Source organism: Empidonax traillii, unplaced genomic scaffold, assembly GCF_003031625.1.
Source record: "Empidonax traillii isolate 1590-97213 ecotype Southwest subspecies unplaced genomic scaffold, ASM303162v1 scaffold2034:size41634, whole genome shotgun sequence".
Classification (NCBI taxonomy): domain Eukaryota; kingdom Metazoa; phylum Chordata; class Aves; order Passeriformes; family Tyrannidae; genus Empidonax; species Empidonax traillii.
Window position 1 is genome coordinate 11,206 of NW_020957227.1, and position 9,753 is coordinate 20,958.

Sequence of the window (9,753 nt, forward strand, 5' to 3'; positions counted from 1 at the left end):
GAACCAGGAACGAGGAGTAGAGAGGCTCTTAAAAAAACCAGATACACTGAAGTACCTCCTCCTCCCCCTTCTGCCCTGTAATCCTGTATCACATCTTCCCCTGGAGCCATTGTTAGTTGCCGTGTGTAAATAAATAAAATCTACTGTCTGCCAGAGGACTGGGTTTGAGAGGCTGAGGGTTTATGAAGTCCCTTCGTGCTCTGCTGGGCCAAGAGGAGCCAGAGAACAAACCAGCAGGTGCCAGCCCTGGGTACTGGAACCCTTCATTCCCTGAGCAGAGCTGGGAACGCTGGGAGGTGTCAGCTCAAGGCAGGGGAAGCCAAATACTGGGGTGGGGTCACTGATGCTCCAATCACACCCCCCTTGGGGGGTGAAATGGTCTACTGTTGACAAAAAACACGAATCATGGATTGGGTTTGGGTTGGAAGGGACCTTAAAGATCATCTCATTCCAACCTCTCTCGTTCCAATCCTGTTTTCCAGTTCCAAGGATCATCAGAAGAAAAGATATTTCCTAATTTTACACCTTGGCTGGGCTCGATGGCCCTAAAGTGCTTCTCCAACCTCAGCAATCCTCTGGTTCATCTCTTTTATTTTATTTTATACTGGGGTTTTGCTGAACTCAGCTCCAAGTCCATATTCTGCTTCCAGGTTCCAGGATGAGCTCTGGCAACACAACCCAGAGGAATCCTCCTGCTCTGGCCACGCTGCCTGCCGGCATTCCCAACGTCCAGAACAAAATGGAAGGGCTCAGGAATTCCCAGCAGAGCCAGCTGCACTTCCAGCACCTCCCTGAAGGACAAGGTTAACGTCATATAAATAGGAGAGGATTAAAAGTTACACCCAAACCAACCACCCTCTAACCTCGACTGCCAGGACTGGCTGCTCTGGGAGTAGTTTGGTGTGTGTTTTGCAGCACTGATAAACCCCAACCCCACAACAATCTCATCCCTACATCAAAGCTTTCAGCCCAGTTCTGGAAATACTTCAAACTAAACCAACAGCCCTCCTCGCTCTCCACCCCAGGGAGGAGCAGCCAGAGCTCCACAGCAGATCCCTGAGGAGTGACAGCAATTCCCAGGGGCTGCACCACAACACACACTGGGGTGAAAGCCTCACACTGAACCAGGGGGCTGAGCGTCCACACAGGCACATTGTTTGTACAGGACACGGGAACAGCCACAGTTTCACCCTGAAAATACACCAAGCTCTGCCCTGGGCAGCACAGACACAACCTGCCCTGTGTTACCAGCGGTGCTTAAACACACACTGCAAAGAGAAACTGGGCACAGAGAGGGGCAGGGGGGACAGCAGGAGGAATTTGTCCCTGGAAAGGGTGGTCAGGCCCTGGCAGGGGCTGCCCAGGGAGGTTTGGAGTGCCCAGCCCTGGAGGTGTCCCAGGCAGGCCTGGCCGTGGCACTCAGTGCTCTGGGATTGGGGACAGGGTGGGGATGGGACACAGGGTGGGCTCTGTGGGATCTTGGAGGGTTTCTCCAACTGGAATAGCTCTGTGCTCCAGTGAAACGTGTCCTGGGCTGCTGCACCTCCAAACAGTGGGACATTTACCCCCTCTGCTCCCCAGCTCTCCCCAGCGAATAGAAATCACAGCTTACACAGAGTCCCATCTCTGGTGTAACAGAGCTAAAACTGCCACGAGAAAATACATTCCCAGACTGACCAGGTAATCTGCCCACTTATGGGTTTTACTCCTTTCCTCGATCCTCTGACAGAGGAGGAGGTGTGATCCCACAGGAAGATCACCTGAAAGCACAGGAGCAGGCCAAGGGGCTGGGATTGCACGGATGGACTGAGTGAGGACAGCTCAGGAAGGAAGAGGTGAGAGCCTCAGCTCTGACACCTCCATGCTCAGTCAGCAGCTCCTGGAGGGGGAGCTGGAACCTGCAGGGCCTGGCTCAGCTGGAGAGGGATTTCCACACAATCTGTTCCATCTAAATTCTTCCCCAAAAACACACAGACTAAATTCATGGCTCCTTACATTTTACATTTTCCTACTGCTTCTTACTAGGAAAAGGAAGGTTCCTCTTCCTATAGAGCTTACCAAGACCCTGCCCTGAATCCCCTCATGCCAGGAAAAGATGGGAATTAACTAAGCCACCACTGCCCTTCCCAACTCCACCTGCTCCATGGAACAAAGCTCTGGGGAGTGGAGATCTCCATCCAGACCATTGGGATGGTCAGCAAAGCTGTGCTCTCCTGGTGACCCCATACACACAACGATCCCATATGTGTATTCCATACACACACCGACCCTAACAGCACTGGAGGTGCCCCAGTAGTGCCCAGCACAGGAACAGGCACTGCCCCTGGGCCTGTGGCCACGTCACTTTTGACACAAATCGAACATCAGGGCCTCAGGAACGAGCTCCTTCCAGATTCAACACCGGGTCCTCAGGAAACTCAGCAACTGCCAAACAAAACCCAACGCTCTGTGCTGGATCCTGGGCAGAGAGGGATGAATGTGATGACAGGGAACACGGTGCCTCTCCCACAGGGAGTGAAATGAATCCCCCCCTCCACTCCCTGGACAGAGGTTCAGGGCTCCTTCAGAGCTGCAGGGCAGTCTCAGGGCACCGCTCTGACATGCAGGACACCACAACAGCTACACCAGGGAGGGCTGCACTGAATCATCCACGAAACGGGGGCTGAAACCCTCAGTGAGGGACTCAGAACCAGCTCCCCTCCCCCAGACCTGCCCAGCACTAACCAGCTCTTACTGGGCACCACGGCTGGGTTGAGAGCTCAGCCCTTGCCAGCAGCAGGAGTTGGCTGAGCTGTTCTGTTCAGGAAAGCTCTGAGCCATCCAAGGCCTGCCCACGTAAATCCAGCAGCGCACCGTGCCAGGATTCCAGATGAAGGAGGATAAAAGCCTCGTGGAAACTCATCTTTGAAGTGGCTGGGTTTGTTTGTGTTTGTTTTTTAGCAGCAATCAGCCCATCAAGGTTTAATCCTGAGATTCTCCAAGACTGGATATGAAGGAGCCCCTCAGTCCATTAGAGCATTTGGAGAAGTGCATTTTGGAATTCCTGCTCTTGGTTACTCCCTTGTGCAAAGGAGGATTTAAAACCGGGCAACCTAATGGTGTAAACGCAGCCATCACTCACATCCCTTCCTGGAAATGGCACTTAAACCTCCTAAATCCACGGATCCACAGCAACCTGAGTGGTTCCTGCCTCAGTCCCCACGTGCTCTGGAGAGACACAGCAAAACCTGACCATCTGGTTACACCTCCTCCTCCTCCTCCTCCTCCTCCCATCCAGCCTGGACCTCTGAGCTCCCGGCCATCCCTCTCCAGGGGGAGAACTCCCCTGCAGCTCCAGACACCAGCAGGAGCTGCAAGTCCCCTTCCAGCGGGAAACCATCCCCGTGCCATGCAAACCTTGGAGAGGGAAGTGGGTCAGCTATAAAAAGCCCAGGGAGGATGTGAAATTCCTGCTGGGTCAGACACCCCGGAGCAGGAACACCACACACACAGGGCAGGAACAACGGCAGAGACAACAGGGGATGATGAAGGGCTTGACCCAGATCGCAGTATCTGCTCCACTCATCCAATTAGCCAAATGCTGCCCAGGGCTTTAGCCAGAAACCAGGTCAGGAAGGAATGGGCAGTTCCAGGTGCCATCACACGCCAGGGAACGCTGTCACTCCCCACTGTGGTGTCCCACCATCCCTGAAGGGGGCTGAGCAGCAGCCTGGAGAGGTGACACCCAACACTCACGTTCCAGGGATGCTCAAACTCTTGTTCCTGCCAAGATCCAGCGCTGGAGACGTGGGGCAGAACAGGCACACAGGGTTGAAGTTGTACCCCCAACTCAGCACAGACAGGAACCAAACCTAAAATCACAGACTGGGCTGGGCTGGAAGGGACCCTAAAGCTCATCCCATTCCACCCCCTGCCATGGGCAGGGACACCTCCCACCAGCCCAGGGTGCTCCAAGCCCCATCCAACCTGGCCTGGGACACTCCCAGGGATCCAGGGGCAGCCACAGCTTCTCTGCCCAACCTGTGCCAGGGTCTGCCCACCCTCCCCAGCCAGGAATTCCTTCCCAATCTCCCATCTGTCCCTGCCCTCTAAATTGTCTGTATTTGTGATGTTTCATTTCAATGATATGTCCAAGGGGACACTGAAGTGCTGCTTCAAACCAGCCTTATCTGGATTAATGGAAAACTTGTCCAACCAAAAGACAACTCGACCACTCTGCAGACCACACTGGGCTCCCCCTGACTTCCAAAACTCCCACCCAGATGCTTGACAAGCTTTAAGTGGAGAAGAAAGTTTCATGGAATCACAGAATATCATGAGTTGGAATAGACCCCCAAGAATCAAGTCCAGCTCTTAAATCTGAAAGAAGCTCAACAGGGTTGTATCAAATTCAGAAGACAGAGGTTTGCTGCCTACAACAGGTTTTGGTGGAAAAAACCCAGAAGTGACCAGCCCTACAAAACCACTCACAGCTCACATCCCTGAACTTGGAGAGCAGAACTAGACTGGAAGGGCAGCTCTGAGGGGAGGGCTCGAGCACCACCTGCCTCCAGCAGTAACGTGGGTAGGGGGTGGGAGTGGTGGGGACTAACAGAGCATCCTTTTCCAAAAAAAAAAAAAAAAAACCCTCTGTGCTATCCCTGAAAGTTTGAGAAGGCTGAGGGGCTGTACAGGGGGTTTAAGGTGACAGGGGACGCTCCCAATTATCAGCCAGAGCCAATCCCCGAGCCAGACTCGCTGCAGCGCTCCTGGCTGTGCGTTCTGGCTCCCACACCCAGCACGAGAGCTCAGCGTTCAGATCCAAAGCTCTGCAGAGCTGGAGGATGTTTTTTGTACACTCACCCATCAAGCCTTAAGCTCCCTGTAAGAATTAGCGCCAATAAAGTTAATATTTGAGTTCCACTGTAGCAGCTCCTACGTGCAGTCAGTGCCAGGTGAACAGGCAGCTGGCACAGGGCTGGGACAAGGCACTGCTTCCCAACAGGGAAATCGTGGCAATGCCACTGCAGAGCACACAGGGAAGGGCTCCAAGGCCCACAGAGAAGTCCCCAAAACAAGCAGTGCTCAGCCAGCCCAGGGGCAGAGCCAGCTCCTGCTGGGGCCAGGCAGCACAGCAGGGACACAGGAGCAGCTCCCAGGGTTTGGGCAGGAAAGCCCAGGCATGTCCAACCCAACAGGGAGCTGCTGAACCCAGACAGGGTGCTTGGCTTAACTCACTGCCCAGAGACCTTTGACTCGAGGGGCCCAATGACCCCCCAAAGCCCCAAACTCCTGCGAGCCGGTGCTGCATGGTGGTCCCACCCCTCTGGCTCGGCTCCTCCCTCCAGGCTGCACAGCCTCGTGGTAAACAGGATCAGGGACCTAATCCGAGCTAAAAATAGCATCACCTTTCCTTTTAGTTCAGGGGAAAAAAAAAAAAAAAGCTTTCTGATGGAGTTTGCCAAGCAGCTCCACACGCTCGTGGGTGCTGCAGGAGAGGCCACAGCAAGGGCTGTGCTGGCACAGAATCCCGGGATCCCTGAGGCTGGAAAAGCCCTCCCAGCCCATGGAGTCCTCCCTGTGCCCGATGCCCACCCTGTCCCCCCGCCCAGAGCACTGAGTGCCACGGCCAGGCCTGCCCTGGGTAAGTTGAAGATGACCCCGACCTCCAGGGCCAGCGGGAGCCGCTGGATTTCCACGCTCCGGTGACCCCGGAGGGCACCCGGGCAGCTCTCTGGGAACATCCTGGTTCTACACGTCCCTTCCCCTCCAGCAGAGGAGAAATCTTAACGTTCATCCCTCCCCTTTAAGGCTGGAAAACACAGAACTGCCCACAGGCCGGGTCAGAGAGGGACAGGGAGCCCCAGCACCCTGAACCGCCACAATAAATGGCTTTTGAAGCGCTTTGGCTGCTTGGGTAAGGGAAGGGCCCTGTTTGCAGAGACTGCAAATAAAGCCTGTTTGCCTCTGAACTGCTCACCTACAGCTCAAAAGCTTTAAGAGGAAAAAAAAAAATAACTTTGCGAACTTCCAAGTGCACAGCGAGAGCTGAGGGTGGCAGAAGGAAGGGAAGGGAAGGGAAGGGAACCCCCTGCAAACCCTTTCAGCACAGGGAAAACGAGGAAAAGCAACACTTTGAGCGTGTTTCATGTGCCATTCCGAGATGTGAGCCAGGCACTGAGAACAGCCAGGGCACTGCTGTGCCTGGGACGTGGGTTCCAGGCTCTTAATTCACCAAGTGTCCCAAGGCAGGAGGTCAAACACAGAGATACAGGTGGGGCCTTGAGCTGCCTTTCCAGTCAGATGTTTATTTTAGAATTATTTGGATGGGAAGGGTCCTTAAAGCTCATCTCATTCCACCCCCTGCCATGGGAAGGGACACCTCCCACCAGCACAGGTTGTTCCAAGCCCCATCCAGCCTGGCCTGGGACACTCCCAGGGATCCAGGGGCAGCCACAGCTTCTCTGGGCAGCCTGTGCCAGGGCCTGCCCACCCTCACAGCCAGCAATTCCCTCCCAATATCCCATCTACCCCTGCCCTCTGGCACTGAGAAGCCATTCCCCCCCTTGTCCAAAGTCCTCTCCAGTTCTCCTGGAGCCTCCTTAAGCCCTGGAAGGGCTCCTGACATTTTCTAGTAAGATTCTGCTGCTTCTTTAGGAGAGCCAGCACTTAACTGCTACAAAATGAGCTGACATTTCGGTTCCTCAAAGACACCCAGCTCCAAAATACCCAGAGAGTCGTCTCCCCTCTCAGGGATCAAGTCACAGCCACACCTGGGGATGTCTGTGTGGATTGATGGGATCCACTCTCAGCCTTCTCTGCACTAACCAGGCTCAGCTCCCCCAGTCTCTCCTCCTCACAGAGATGCTCCCAGACCCCAAAGCACCTTTGTGGCCTCTGCTGGACCCTCTCCAGGAGCTCCTGGCCCTCCCTGAACTGTGGAGCCCAGCACTGAGCACAGCTCTGAGCACAGAGCACGTGGGTGCCCGGCGTGCCAGGAAGCACAGGGGAAATGGGAAATGGGCTCTCTGGGTCCCAGGGGAGGCTCCACGGGGACAGAGCGGGCACTGAGCTCAGGAAAAGCTTCTGCAAGCCAGGAGGGATCATGGTCACTGCTGCTTCTTGGAAGGGCTTTGAGAGAAAATTCAAACCACCCCACGTGGGGGGCAGGAACCAAAGAACACAAATTGCAGGACTTGCCAGGAAAAAAAAAAAAAAAGGACAGGACCATTTTCACCAAGTGATCTCAGGAAAGCAATTCTGACTTCAGAATGCAGTGAAACACAAGGAGCTTGTGCACTCAGGCTCCTGCAGGGACAGCAGTGATCAGAAGAAAATACAGTGCCCAATGCCCATGAAGGCCCTGGGAAGGGCTGCAGGAGCACATACTGTCCAGGCAGGAATTCCTCCTCAGGGCCAACCCGACCCCGACACAGCCTGGGGCCTTTTCCTCCCATCCTGTCCCTTGTTCCCTGGGAAGAGAGGCTTGGAGCAAGCTGGTCCAAGGAGCTGTCCCTGCCCCTGGCAGGGGGTGGAATGGGATGACCTTTAAGGTGCCTTCCAACCTGAACCATTCTGGGATTCCAATTACGTGTGATTATCCAATTCCCACATTTCATTTGAAAGAACTTTCTCCACGTGCCACTTAGGCTGCTCCCTGGAGATGTGCACTCAGATCAGACCTCTGAGAAGGTCCCCCAGCTGGTGACAGCAGAGATGTTTTAGGGACACTACAAGGATCAGGCTGGAACCAGCGCTGGCTGCTCCTGGCCCTCTGTTTGTGCCGCTCCAAACAGAGCCACAGCAGCAGCAAACCCGACAAGTCACAGGAAAACAAAACCACATCTCAAGCCTCCGCTTCTGGTGCGCTGAACACACGCTGTGGGGAGGGCTGCACGTGCAGGGCCGAGCCCAAAGCCACAGCCTGAGCCCCGCTGGGCACTGGGGTGCCCGGGCAGCAACACCCACCCCCTCACCCCCCACATCTGCATTCCTGCAAACCACACCTGGGGGCACAAAAACACAGCCTGTGACACAGGAGGGTCAACAGAGCATTGGAATTTCCCTCTTCCTACACAAAGAGCTGTGTGAGACCCCGAATCCACCCCATTTAATAAGTGCTGATGGTTCCCCCTTCTCTCAGGCAGCAGACAAGAGCTGCAGGGGCACAGGGACCAGGTTCACCCTCTGCTGCAAAGCCCACGGCAGGGGGGGCAACCAGAGGATCTCTGGGGTCCCTTCCCAGCCCTTCTGGGATTATGTATCCAGGAAACACAGCGGGCTTGGAAGAGCCTTGCACAGAAATGCCCAGGCCAGACCTGCACATGTTCAGTCTGAGCCGAGTGGAGACCACAGGGTGTGCAGGGAAACCTCTCCAGGCTCCTGCAGTGGCAGAGAGGAGCTCACTGCAGCCCCTTCTGACCTCCAAACCCCTCTGAGCCAGAACTGTATTAATGGCAGAGACCAAGCAAAAGTGGAGCTGAGTTCTGTGGCAGAGCTGGTGTCTAAAATGCATTTATTGCTTTAAATAAGGACAGAGATTCTCCTTCCCTGGGAGGGTGGGCAGGCCCTGGCACAGGTTGCCCAGAGAAGCTGTGGCTGCCCCTGGATCCCTGGAAGTGTCCCAGGCCAGGTTGGACGGGGCTTGGAGCACCCTGGGCTGGTGGGAGGTGTCCCTGCTCAGGGCAGGAGTGAGACTGGATGATCCTGAAGGGCTTCCAACCCAAACCAGCCTGGGACTCTGTGCAATACAGAGAAGGTGCCCGAGGTCCTTCCCTAGCACTGAACTCCTCTCCTGCAGCACAGCACAAGAACAGCTGCCCAAACCTCTGCCTGGGATCCTGCTGGGAGTGGCACTCCCGGGCAGGGCAGGGCAGGGCAGTGGGGATTCCCCTCCTGGCACACTCTCCTCTTCCTGCTGGGCTCTCCCAGCCCTGCCCCACCCTGCTCAGCCGCAGGGAATCACTCCAGCACCTCCAGCATTCTTCCAGCTGCGCTGATGCCTTTGGACAGGTGGGATCCACTGCCCCCAAGCCAAGAGCCAGCCCCTCAGGCAGCTCTGAAAACAAGGTGTACTGCTAAAAATAATCAAATTAACCCCACCTGAGCCCACCATCGACAGCCAACCCTGTCCATCAGCTCCACAAATGGGCCTCACCCAGCTCCAGCCAAGAGCAAGCACACCTGCACCTCCACAGCTGCAACCTGGGGATCTTGATGCCTTTAACAGGTTAAAATTCCCAGCAGGAACACAGGCCGTGACTTGGAAATCAGTGTTTAAAATGGCAGGGCAATAATTGGATTATTGTGACTGGAAGAAGGATTTTGTAGTCTGCTGGTTTGCTCCAGCCATTAAAGGGGATTACACTTCCCCCCTCATGCATTCCAAATTCTGTTTCCATACAGGAATCCATATTTTCAGCCTCCATTACAGATGTCCAAGGTGAGCTTAAAGCAACTTTCAGCTCACTAGAAGTTCTATGACCCAGAAGGTCAGATCTGAGAGGACACCACCCATGGCCAAAGCAGAGCTCACACCTGCAGAGCCATCACTGACAGAGTCCCCCCCGTGTCCCATCCCCACTCTGTCCCCCAGCCCAGAGCACTGAGTGCCACTCCAGGCCTGCCTGGGACACCTCCAGGGCTGGGCACTCCAAACCTCCCTGGGCAGCCCCTGCCAGGGCCTGACCACCCTTTCCAGGGACAAATTCCTCCTGCTGTCCCCCCTGCCCCTCCCCTGGCCCAGCTGGAGGCCGTTCCCTCTCCTCCTGTCCC